This window comes from Mus caroli, unplaced genomic scaffold (genome assembly GCF_978045245.1).
Source record: "Mus caroli unplaced genomic scaffold, Mus_caroli_1 scaffold_20, whole genome shotgun sequence".
Taxonomy (NCBI): domain Eukaryota; kingdom Metazoa; phylum Chordata; class Mammalia; order Rodentia; family Muridae; genus Mus; species Mus caroli.
In genome coordinates, this window is record NW_028227275.1 from 49,072,501 (window position 1) to 49,085,053 (window position 12,553).

At 38.1% G+C, this 12,553-nt stretch overlaps 1 pseudogene; it reads left to right on the forward strand.

Moving 5' to 3' along the window:
* Nucleotides 1–2,429: 2,429 nt before the first annotated feature.
* Nucleotides 2,430–3,048, forward strand: LOC110285991 (olfactory receptor 5AN1-like; annotated as a pseudogene).
* The last annotated feature ends 9,505 nt before the right edge of the window (nucleotides 3,049–12,553 follow it).

Sequence of the window (12,553 nt, forward strand, 5' to 3'; positions counted from 1 at the left end):
TTAGTGGTGGGAAAATGCATAATGTACTAATTGTACTGTTTCATCTGAGTTAACAATGCTTTTTCTTTTCTTTTTCCTTCTTCTCTTTTCTTACCTCTCCTCATCATCATCGTCGTCCTTGCCCTCCTCCTCTTCCTCTTCCTCTTTCTTCTTCTTCTTCTTCTTCTTCTTCTTCTTCTTCTTCTTCTTCTTCTTCTTCTTCTTCTTCTTCTTCTTCTTCTTCTTCTTCTTCTTCTTCTTCTTCCATTGCTGCTGTTGTTCTTTTTTTTTAATAGATATTTTCTTTATATACATTTCAAATGCTATCCCGAAAGTTCCCTATACCCTCCCTCCGCCCTGCTCCCCTACCCACCCACTCCTGCTTCTTGGCCCTGGTGTTTCCCTGTACTGGAGCATATAAAGTTTGCAATACCAAGGGGTCTTTCTTCCCAGTGATGGCCAACTAGGCTATCTTCTGCTACATATGCAGCTAGAGATACGATCTCTGGGGGTCCTGGTTAGTTCATATTGTTGTTCCACCTATAGGGTTGCAGACCCCTTCATGAAGGGTCATCTAGGCACTGATTAGGAAAGGAAATACAACTGAGAAAACCCTATTATCCATCTAGGATTCTTAGATTCCCCACAAATCACAGAACTACTCTTTGTCTTGTCTGCACCTGGAACAAGTCCCTCATTGTTTTAATCATGATGAATTCACACTTCCACACACCCATGTGCCAGGGGTCAGCTGGGCAGCAAAGGTGGAAGAGTGTAGGCAGAAGGTGAGACTTTGTCTTACAAGAAATTTAAGGTTTCTGTGTAATAAAAAGTTTATTTATCTAAGTGTAAGTTACTAGGCTATTGTAGCTGACCTGCCTTCTGTGGTTCTCTGAGACCAGAAACTGCAGTCTCTGGCACTCAGCACCTCATCTTAAAACAGCAGGAGATTAAGTAAAGGATTAATTAAAAGGCTATAGCCTTTTCCCTATTGTTCAGATGCCTCTTGTTTGTAGGGCTAGGGGAAAGTTTGGAGCAATAAACTTCTATTGAACCAGGAAAGAGAATAACACTCTGCAGAAGGAAAAACTTTAACATGAACAAATATGCATAATCTCACATAAATTCTTATTCAGCTTCTTTCATGCTCATTTATTCATTTTCATTCAAACCCAGCTGGGCCTGGCTTGCATGCATTCTCACAATTGCATACTTACACACACATCCAACATATGTGTTTGCAGCAAAGGACCAAGCACTGGTGCAGAAAGAACTCACTCATTCTGGATGAAAAATGCGCTCCAATCTTTATTACATAGAGAAAAAAAAAAGGCTTCTACCTTTTTAATGCTAAATGAATTAAAACCCATGTTTGTAAGAAGAAAGCTTTGTTTCTTTTAATAAGACTTAACCTGCCTTGTCCTTACCATGGAACCTGTTCTGTCCCACGATAAGAAACCTGCTTGCTCTCTACAACATCTTCATTTTTCCTCTTTCTCTCTGCATTCTGCACATTGCTCTCTTAGTATTTTATGTTACCTATAATTTCTAAGTTACTCCACTCTGCATTCTCCTTCTAATCTAAAAAGTGTTCTGTCTAAAATCTTCTCAGCTTAGTTCCTCTCTCAGCTCAGTTCTCACCTCCATTCCTCTCACCCCAGTCTCTTGGTCCTTACTCTTCTCTTTGTCCTCAGCCCTTAAACATTTAGAATACATGATCAGATCACATTTTTAAAAGTTCACCAAAATTTCACACAGAAAATCAAATCATAAACTGAAATAGAATTTTACAACAGAGAATGTTTATATGCATATCCAGTAGGAGTGATTATCTAGCTAAACATCCATCACCTGTCACAGCCCCACTGGAACACTGAAGGTTTAAAACCATAACTAAGTTATTAGTGAAGTTTTGTATAGATAAACCCAGTCAACCTATATTAAATCATTAGTTCCCTCTTTATGACCTTTGGTTAATTGCTTTACAACCTCTTGGAATGTGCTCTGAGTAGGAGAAAGTGTGGTTACGATCTAAGAGCGATTAACTCGTGACACTTGGGAGACTGGCAGAGGTCTCATTGCAGCTTTGACTATCAGAAAAGGATCCAATAGCAGTCCTGCTATAAAAGAGCTTAATAATCACTGATATAATTTTAGGAATTCTTATAGGAGCATCATTAAGACTTAAGTCATCTATTTGTCTATATAGCATCACTACAAGATAGTACATCTTCGTGGATCTGCAGAGATCTGCTTCAAAGGGGGTATGCTCCTTCTTAGTGATTGTTATGTATGTTTAATAATGACAGGAAAAGCATATTACTAGCAGGAATCTTTCCTAAAATGAGTCCCTCACAGCCTTGCTTAATGAGGGCTCACCTGTCGCAGATTATATAATAATCTGCATCAGCTTCAGGATGATCACCTGCTAGTTATTAGCTCGACCCATTATGGCAGCTGACACCCATGTATTTCTTCTTAGTGATCTTCCATTCAAAGACTTTTACTATATCACCTCAACAATCGCCAAGACACTTTTCAAATTCTTCCAGGAAAAACAAACTATCAGCTTTGTAGACTACATGGTACAATATTTTATCTTTTTCACAGGGGGTCTGAATGAACCTTTCCTCATGACAGCCATGCTTATGACAGGTATGCTGTCATTTGTAACCCACTGCTCTATCACAAATCATGTCACTCACCTCTGTGATTGGGTGGTGATGGGATCCCATGTGACTGAACTCACTGCTTCTTTATCTTGATTTGTACTTTGCTGCAGCTCTACTTCTGTGGACCTAACATCAACAGACGTTTCTTCTGTCACATGCCCCAGCTATTAAATCTATCCTGCACTGTCAAATTCTACAGTTTCTGCTTGCCATATTAACAAGGTTGTTTAGAATAGTGAATGCCTTACTTATCATGAGAGCATATGGCTATGTAGCCATATCTATAGCATGTAGTTTCTACTGCCCTGCTTTAAGCTCCACTTTAAGCTCCTGCTATGCTGCCCGCCCAGGTTCCCTTGGATCTGCATACACATTAGATTATTTTTTTTATTATTAATCATTTCATTTGTTTACATCTCAAATGATATCCCAAGTCCTGGTTACTGCTCCACAAGTTTCCCATCACACAATTTCCCTTCCTCCCTTTCCTTTGCCTTTATGAGGGTGCTCCTTCACCCACACACCCTCTCGCATGCCACCCTTCCAGCATCTCCCTATGCGGGGGCATCAAATTTCCACAGGATCAAGGGCCTCCCTTCCCATTGATGTCAGATAAGGCCATCCTATGCTACATATGTATCTGGAGCCATGGATCGCTTCCTGTACACTCCTTGGTTGATGGTCTAGTCCCTGGGAGCATGTGGTGGTCTGGCCAGCTGATGTTGTTCTTCCTATGCGGTTGTAATCATCCTCAGCTTCTACAGTTCTTATGCCAGCTCTCCCAGGAGTGTCTCTGAGCTCAGTCTGATGGTTGGCTCCAAGCATTTCTGTCTGAATTGTTCAGTTGTTGGTTGATCCTCCCAAGGAGCAGCCACACCAGGTTCCTGTCAACAAGTACCTCTTGGCAACAGCAAGTACTGGGTTTGGTGTTTACAGACAGGATGAATCCCCAGGTGGGGCAGTCCCCAGATGGCCCTTCATTCACTCTCTCCTCCATTTTTTGTCCCTGTTCTTCTTTGGACAGGAACATATCTGGGTTAAAAACTTTGCGATGGGTGTGTGGCCCCAACCCTCGACCGGGAGCCTTGCCTGCCTACTGGAGGTGTTCTCTACAGGTTCTATCTCCCTTTCTCTGCTAAAGTAATCCCCACTGAGTCCTGGGAGCCTCTCATTTCCCCTCTATCTGGGACCCTACAATGGCTATCCCCATTTCATCATCATCCTCCTATGCTACAAATTTTATTCAATTTCCTGACCCTTTGCACTTTTCTCCTGTCCCCTCCAGTATTTCCTCTTGTCCCTCTCTCCCTCCCAACCCCCCCTCCCACGATCACCCTGTTCCCCCCTCAATGCAGGACTGAAGCATCCACACCCTGGTCTTCCTTCCTCCTAAACTCAATATGGTCTGTGGGTTGTATCATGGGTATTATGATTTTTGGGACTAATGCTCATTTATTAGTGTGGACATGCAATGAGTGTTCTTTTGAGTCTGGGTCAACTCAGGATGATATTTTCTAGTTCTATCCATTTGCCTGGGAATTTCATAAAGTTGTTGTTTTTAATAGCTGAGTAGTACTCCATTGTGTAAATGTACCACATTTTCTAAATCCATTCTTCTGTTGAGGAACATATAAGCACGTGGAGCACGTGTCCTTCTTATATGTTGGAGCATCTTTTGGGTATATTCCCAGTAGTGGTATAGCTGGGTCTTCAGGTAGAACTATTTCCAATTTTCTGAGGAACCACCAGACTGATTTCTCGAGTAGTTGGACCTTCGTGCAATCCTACCAGCAATGGAGGAGTGTTCCTCTTCTCCACATCCTCACCAGCATCTGTTGTCGCCTGAGCTTTTGAACTTAGCCATTATGATTGGTATGAGGTGGAATCTCAGGGTTGTTTTGATTTGCAGTTCCCTGATGACTAAGGATCTTGAACTTTTCTTTAAGTGCTTCTCAGCCATGCAAGATTCCTCAGTTGAGAATTCCTCAGAACTCAGGTGAGTTCTGTTTAGTTCTATATCCCATTTAAAAAAATAGGGTTATTTGGTTCTCTGAAGTCAAACTTCTTGAGTTCTTTGTATATATTGGATATTACCTCTCTACCCGATGTAGGATTGGTAAAGATCTTTTCCCAATCATGGGTTGCCGTTTTGTCCTATTGACAGTGTCTTTTGCCTTACAGAGGCTTTTCCATCTTGTGAGGTCCCATTTGTTGATTTTTGATCTTAGAGCATAAGCCATTGGTGTTCTGTTGAGGAAATTTTCTCCTGTACCCAAGTGTTCAAGGCTCTTCCCCACTTTCTTTTCTATTAGATTCATCTGATTTTATGTAGAGGTCCTTGATCCACTTGGACTTGAGATTTGTACAAGGAGATAGGAATGGAGCAATTTGAATTATTCTATATACTAAGCACCAGTTGAGCCAGCACCATTTGTTGAAAATACAGTCTTTTTTTCTACTGGATGGTTTTAGCTCCTTTGTCAAAGATCAAATGACCATAGGTGTGGGTTCATTTCTGTGTCTTCAATTCTATTCCATTGATTTACCTTCTGGTCTCTGTACCAATACCATGAAGATTTTATCACTATGGCTCTGCATTACAGTTTGAGGTCAGGGATGGTATTTCCCCAGAAGTTTTTTTTATTTTTGAGAATAATTTTCACTACCCTGGCCTTTTGTTATTCCAAATGAATTTGAGAATTGCTCTTTCTGTCTCTATGAAGAACTGAGTTGGAATTTTGATGGATATTGCATTGAATGTGTAGACTGCTTTTTGGTAATTATGGTGTTGTTTCCCTAATTTCTTTCTCAGTTCACTTATCCTTTGAGTAGAGGAAGGATACTGATTTGTTAGAGTTAATTTTATATCCAGCCACTTTGCTGATGTTGTTTACAAGCTGTAGGAGCTCTCAGGTAGAATTTTTGGGATCTTTTATATATAGTATCATATCATCTGCAAATAGTGATATCTTGATTCCTCCTTCCAAATTTGAATCCATTTGACATCCTTTTGTTGTCTAATTGTCCTAGTTAGAACATTGAGTACCATATTGAATAGGTAGGGAGAGAGTGGGCAGCCTTGTCTTTTCTCTGATTTTAATTGGATTGCTTTTAGTTTCTCTCTGTTTCATTTGCTATTGTCTATTGGTTTGCTGTATATTGCTTTTATTATATTTAGATATGGACCTTGATTTCCTGATCTCTCCAATACTTTTAACATGAAGGGATAATGGTTTTGGGGGATTTGTTTGTTTGTTTGTTTGTCTGTTTGTTTTTTGGTCTTTTTGGTCAAATGGTCTTTCAGCATCTAATGAGATGACCATGTGTTTTTTTTCTTTGAGTTTATTTATACAGTGGATTACATTAATGTATTTCCGTATATTGACCCATCCCTTCATTCTTGGAATGAATTCTACTTGATCATGGGAAATGATTGTTTTGATGTGTTCTTGGATTCCATTTGCAAGAATTTTATTGATTATTTTTGCATCAATATTCATAAGGAATATTGGTCTGAAGTTCTCTTTCTGTGTTGGGTCTTTTTGTGGTTTAGGTTCAGTGTACCTATGGATTCATAGAAAGAATTGGATAGTGATCTTCTGATTTTATTTTGTGGAATAGTTTGAGAAGTATTGGTATTAGATCTTCTTTGAAGATCTGATAGAATTCTGCACTGAAAGCATTTGGCCCTGGAATTTTTTTTTTTTCGTTTGGAAGACTTTTTCTATGCCTTAGGAGTTATGGAACTGTTTAGATAGTTTATCTGATTCTGATTTAACTTTGGTACCTGGTATCTGTCTTGAAAATCATTCATTTCATCTAGATTTTCCAGTTTTGTTGAATATAGTTAGTAGTAGGATCTGATGATTTTTTTTTAATGTCCTCAGTTTCTGTTGTTATGTCTCTCTTTTCATTCCTGATTTTAAAAAAAAATTGGATACTTTGTACCTTCTAGTTAGTTTGGCTTAGGGTTTATCTATCTTGTTGATTTTCTCAAAAAATCAGCTTCTAGTTTTGTTGATTCTTTGTATAGTCCTCTTTGTTTCTACTTGGTTGATTCCAGCCTTGAGTTTGATTATTTCCTGCACTCTACTCCTCTTGACTGTTATGCATCTTTTTCTTTTAGAGTTTTCAGATGAGCTGTTAAGCTGCAAGTGTATGATCTCTCCAATTTCTTTATGGTGGCAGTCAGGGCTATGAGTTTTTCTCTTAGTACTGCTTTCATTGTGTTCCATAAGTTTGGATATGTTGTGCCTTCATTTTCATTAAATAATAAAAAGTCTTTAATTTCTTTTTTTTTTTTTTCATCTCTTTCCTGACTGATCATTGAGTAGATAGTTGTCTAGTGTGCATGTGGGCTTTCTATTGTTTTCATTTTAATTGAAGACCAGCCTTAGTCCATAGAGGTCTGATTAATTAAATGTTCTTATATCTGCTGAGGTTTGTTTTTTGTCTGAGTATATGGTTTATTTAAGAGAAAGTATCATGAGGTCTTGAGAAGTAGGTATATTCTCTTGTTTTAGGGTGAAATGTTCTGTAGATATCTGTTAAATCCATTTGCTCCATAACTTTTTTTAAGTTTCACTGTGTCTCTGTTTAGTTTCTGTTTCCATAATCTGTCCATTGATGAGAATGGAGTGTTGAAAACTCCAACTATTATTGTGTGAGGTTCAATATGTGCTTTGAGATTCAGTAATGTTTCTTTTACATGTGTGGGTGTCCTTGCATTTGGGGCATAGATGTTCAGAACAGAAAGTTCATTTGGGTGACTTTTTCCTTTGATGAGTATGCAGAATCCTTCCTTATCTTTTAAAATAAATTTTTGTTGAAAGTCTACTTTATTGGATATTAGAATGGCTACTCCAGCTTGTTTCTTGGGAAACAAGAATTTGCTTGGAAATTTTTTCCCAGCCTTTCACTCTGAGATAGTGTCTGGTTTTTTTGTCACTGAGGTGTGTTTTCTGTATGCAGCAAAATTCTGGGTCCTGTTTAAATATCCATTCTGTTAACCTACATCTTTTGATTGGGGAATTAAGTCCATTGATGTTGAGATATCATAGGGACCAGTGATTGTTGATTTCTGTTATTTTTGTTGTTAGAGTTGGAATTATGTTTGTTTCTCTTCGTTTGGGGTAGTTGTGACAAGATTAATTTCTTGCTTTTTTTTCTTGGCTGTAATTTCCCTCCTTGTATTGGGCTTTTCCTTCTATTATCCTGTGTAGGGCTGGATTAGTGGAAAGATATTGTTTAAATTTGGTTTTGTCTTGGAATATCTAGGTTTCTCCATTTATGGCAATTGAGAGTTTTGCTGGGTATAGTAGCCTAGGCTGGCATTTTTGTTCTCTTAGGGTCTGCATGACATCTGCCTAAGATCTTCTTGATTTTAGAGTCTCTGTTGAAAAGTCTGGCATAATTCTGATAGGTCTGCCTTTATATGTAATTTGACCTTTTTCCCATTCTGCTTTCAATATTCTTTCTTTGTTCTGTGCACTTGGTGTTTTAACTATTATGTGATGGGAGGAATTTCTTTTCTGACCCCATCTGTTTGGTGTTCTGTAGACTTGTTACATGTTTTTGGTCATCTCTTTCTTTAGTTTAGGGCAGTTTTCTTCTATAATTTTGTTCAAGATGTTTGTTGGCTCTTTGAGTTGGGAACCTTCACTCTCTTCTATACCTATTATTCTTATATTCGGTCTTTCCATTGTGTCCTGGATTTCTTGAATGTTTTGAGTTAGGAACTTTTTGCTTTTTGTATTTTCTTTGACTGTTGTGTCAATGTTTTCTGTGATATCTTCTATACCTGAGATTCCCTCTTCTATCTCTTGTATTCTGTTGGTGATGCTGGCATCTGTGACTCCTATTCTCTTTCCTAGGTTTTCCAACTCCAAGGCTGTCTCCCTTTTTGTTTTCTTTAATGTTTTTATTTCAATTTTTAGATGCTGCATGGTTTTGTTTAATTCCTTCTCCAGCTTGATTGTATTCTCCTGTATTTGTTTAGGGGATTTATGTGTTTCCCCTCTAAGGGCTTCTACTTGTTTACTTGTGTTCTCCTATATTTATTTTTATTATAAATATGTGTGCGTTTGGATCCAAAGCAGAGGCTCTGCTTCAGGCAAAGGTGCAAACTGGAAGGCATAAGGGTCTCCAGCTGGGCAGGGGACCTTGTATGCCAGGTATTAGGGTAGGGATTTGGGTCTCACCTGTGATAACCAAAAGTTATCAAGCATGATGAAGAACACTTCATATTCATCAAGGGGAAAACTTATCAAGAGAAAGTCTCAGTTCTGAACATCTATGTCCCAAATGCAAGAGCACACACATTCATAAAAGAAACTTTACTAAAACTCAAGACACACATTGAATGAACCCCACAAAATAATAGTGGGTGATTTCAATATCCAACTCTCACCAATAAACAGGTCATCAAAACAGAAACTAAACAGAGGGGAGCAGCTGGGAAAGGATCCTTCTGGTCCACCATCTACACTCACAAGCTGAGGCTGTTCCACAGCCTGTTGTGCATAGGTTCTGCCAGGAGAGACATGTTCTCCCAGGAGTGTTTTCCCTCAGGGGCTTGGAGGTAAGATAGCCACTTTCTCTCCAATAACTGTGTAGAGCAGGGTTGGCCAGGAACACATGGGGCACAAGATCAGTGGGGCAGCTGGGACAGGATCCTCTGGTCCTCCTTCTTCAGCCAGAGCTTGTGCTGTTCCAGAGCCCTCTGTACACAAGTTTTTCTAGGACAGAGCTGGACTCCCAGGAGTGCTGACACAGGCTTACAGACCCACAGGAGGAACAAGCTCCAGCCAGAGACAGCAAGAACATCTAACACCAGAGATAATCAGATGGTGAAAGGCAAAGGCAAGAATCCTAGCAAAAGAAACCAAGAATACTTAGCATCATCAGAACCCAGTTCTCCCACAACACCAAGTCTTGGATCTCCAACACACCAACACACCAGAAAAGCAAGATGTGGGTTTAAAATCATATCTCATGATACTGATAGAGGATTTAAGAAAGACATAAATAAATCCCTTAAAGAAATACAGAACAAAGGTAAACAGGCACTTAAAGAGTAAACACAAAAATCCCTTAAAGAATTACAGGAAAACACAATGAAACAGGTGAAGGAATTGAACAAAACCACCTAGGAACTAAAAATGGAAGTAGAAACAATAAAGAAATCACAAAGGAAGACAACTCTGGAGATAGAAAGCCTAGGAAAGACATCAGGAGCCATAGATGCAAGTATCACAAACAGAATACAAGACATAGAAGAGAGAATCTCAGGCACAGAAGATACTATAGAAAACATTGGCATAATAATCAACGAAAATGCAAAATGCAAAATGATTCTAACTCAAAACATCCAGGGAACCCAGGACACAATGAGAACAAACCTAAGGATAATAGGTATAGAAAAGAGCGAAGATTCCCAAATTAAAGGACCAGTAAATATCTTCAACAAAATTATAGAAGAAAATTTCCTAACCTAAAGAAAGAAATGCCCATGGACATACAGGAAGCCTAACAGAACACCAAATAGATTGAATCAGAAAAGAAATTCATTCCATCACATAATAGACAAACCACCAAATACACAAAACAAAGAAAGAATACTAAAAGCAGTAAGGGAAAAAGGTCAAGTAGCATATAAAGGCAGATCTATCAGAATTACACCAGACTCCTCACCAGAAACTATGAAAGCAGAAAATCCTGGGGAAACATCATACAGACCCTAAGAGAACATAAATGTCAAGTGAGGCTACTATACCTAGCAAAACTCTCAATAACCATAGATGGAGAAACCAAGATACTCCATGACAAAACAAATATACACAATATCTCTCTACAAATATAGCCCTTCAAAGGATAATAAATGGAATACCCCAACACAAGGAGGAAAACTATACTCTAGAAAAAGCAAGAAAATCATCTTCTTTTAACAAAAAGACGATAACCACAAAAACCATAATTCCACCTCTAAAAACAAAAATAACAGGAAGCAACAATCTATTTTCCTTAATGTCTCTTAATATCAATGGACTCAATTCCCCAATAAAAAACACATAGACTAATGGACTGGATACATAAACCAGACCCAACATTTTGCTGCATACAGGAAACCCACCTCAGTGATAAAGACAGAAACTACCTCAGAGAAAAGGCTGGAAAACAAGTCTCTAAGCAAATGGACCCAAGAAACAAACTGGAGTAGCCATTTCAATATCAAATAAAATCGACATTCAACCTAAAGTTATCAAAAAAGATAAGGAAGGACACTTCATAATCATCAAAGGAAAAAAATTACCACGAAGAACTCTCTATTCTGAATATCTATGCTCCTAATGCAATGGGACCAACATTCATAAAATATACTTTACTAAAGCTCAAAGCACACACTGCACCGGACACGATAATAGGGGGAGACTTCAACACCCTACTCTCATCAATGGACATATCCTGGAAACAGAAACTAAACAGAGACACAGTAACATTAACAGAAGTTATGAAACAAATAGATTTAACATATCTATAGAACTTTCATCCTAAAATAAAAGAATATACCTTCTTCTCAGCACCTCATGATACATTCTACAAAACTGACCATATAATTAGTCACAATACAGGCCTCAACAGATACAAGAAGATTGAATAATCCCATTCATCCTATCAGATCACCATGGTCTAAGGTTAATCTTCAATAACAACATAAACAATAGAAAGTCTACATATACGTGGAAGGTGAACAACACTCTACTCAATGATAACTTGGTCAAGGAAGATATAAAGAAAGAAATTAAAGACTCTTTTGAGTTTAACGAAAATGAAGCCTCAACATAGCCAAACTTATGGGACACAATGAAAGCAGTCCTAAGAGGAAAATTCATAGTTCTGAGTGCCTCCATAAAGAAGCTGGAGAGAGGATACACTAGCAGCTTGACAGCACATATGAAAGCTCTAGAACAAAAAGAAGCGAATTCACCCAAGAGGAGTTGGAGGCAGGAAATGATCAAACTCAGGGCTGAAATCAACCAAGTGGAAAGAAAAACAACTATACAAAGAATCAACCAAATCAGAAGCTGGTACTTTGAGAAAATCAACAAAATGGGTAAACCCGTAGCCAGAATAACTAGAGGGCACACAGACAGTATCCTAATTAACATGATAATAACTGAAAAGGGAGATATAACAACAGAACCTGAGGAAATCCAAAATACCATCAGATCCTACTACAAAAGGCTATACTCAACAAAATTGGAAAACCTGGATGAAATGGCCAATTTTCTAGACAGATACTAGGTACCAAAGTTAAATAAGGATCAGATAAACAATCTAAACACTCCCGTATCCCCTAAAGGAATAGAAACTGTCATTAAGTTTCCCAACCCAAAAGAACCAAGGACAAGTTGGGTTTAGTACAGAATTCTATCAGACCTTCAAAGAAGACCTAATACCAATACTCCTCAAACTATTCCACAAAATAGAAACAGAATTTACTTACCGAATTCTTTCTATGAAGCCAAAATTACTCTGATACCTAAACCACACAAAGACCTAATGCAGAAATAACTTCAGACTGATTTCCCTTATAAATATTGATGCAAAATTATTAAATAAAATTCTCACAAACCAAATCCGAGAGCACATCAAAATGATCATAGATCATGATTAAGAAGGCTTCATCCCAGGGATTCAGGGTTTGTTCAATATACAGAAATCCATCAATGTAATCCACTATATAAACAAACTTAAAGGAAAAACCCATATGATCATCTCATTAAATGCCGAGAAAGGATTTGACAAAATCCAACACCTATTCATGATAAAAGTCTTGGAAAGATCGGGAATTCAATGACCACACCTAAACATAGTAAAAGTAATATACAAAAATTTAGTAG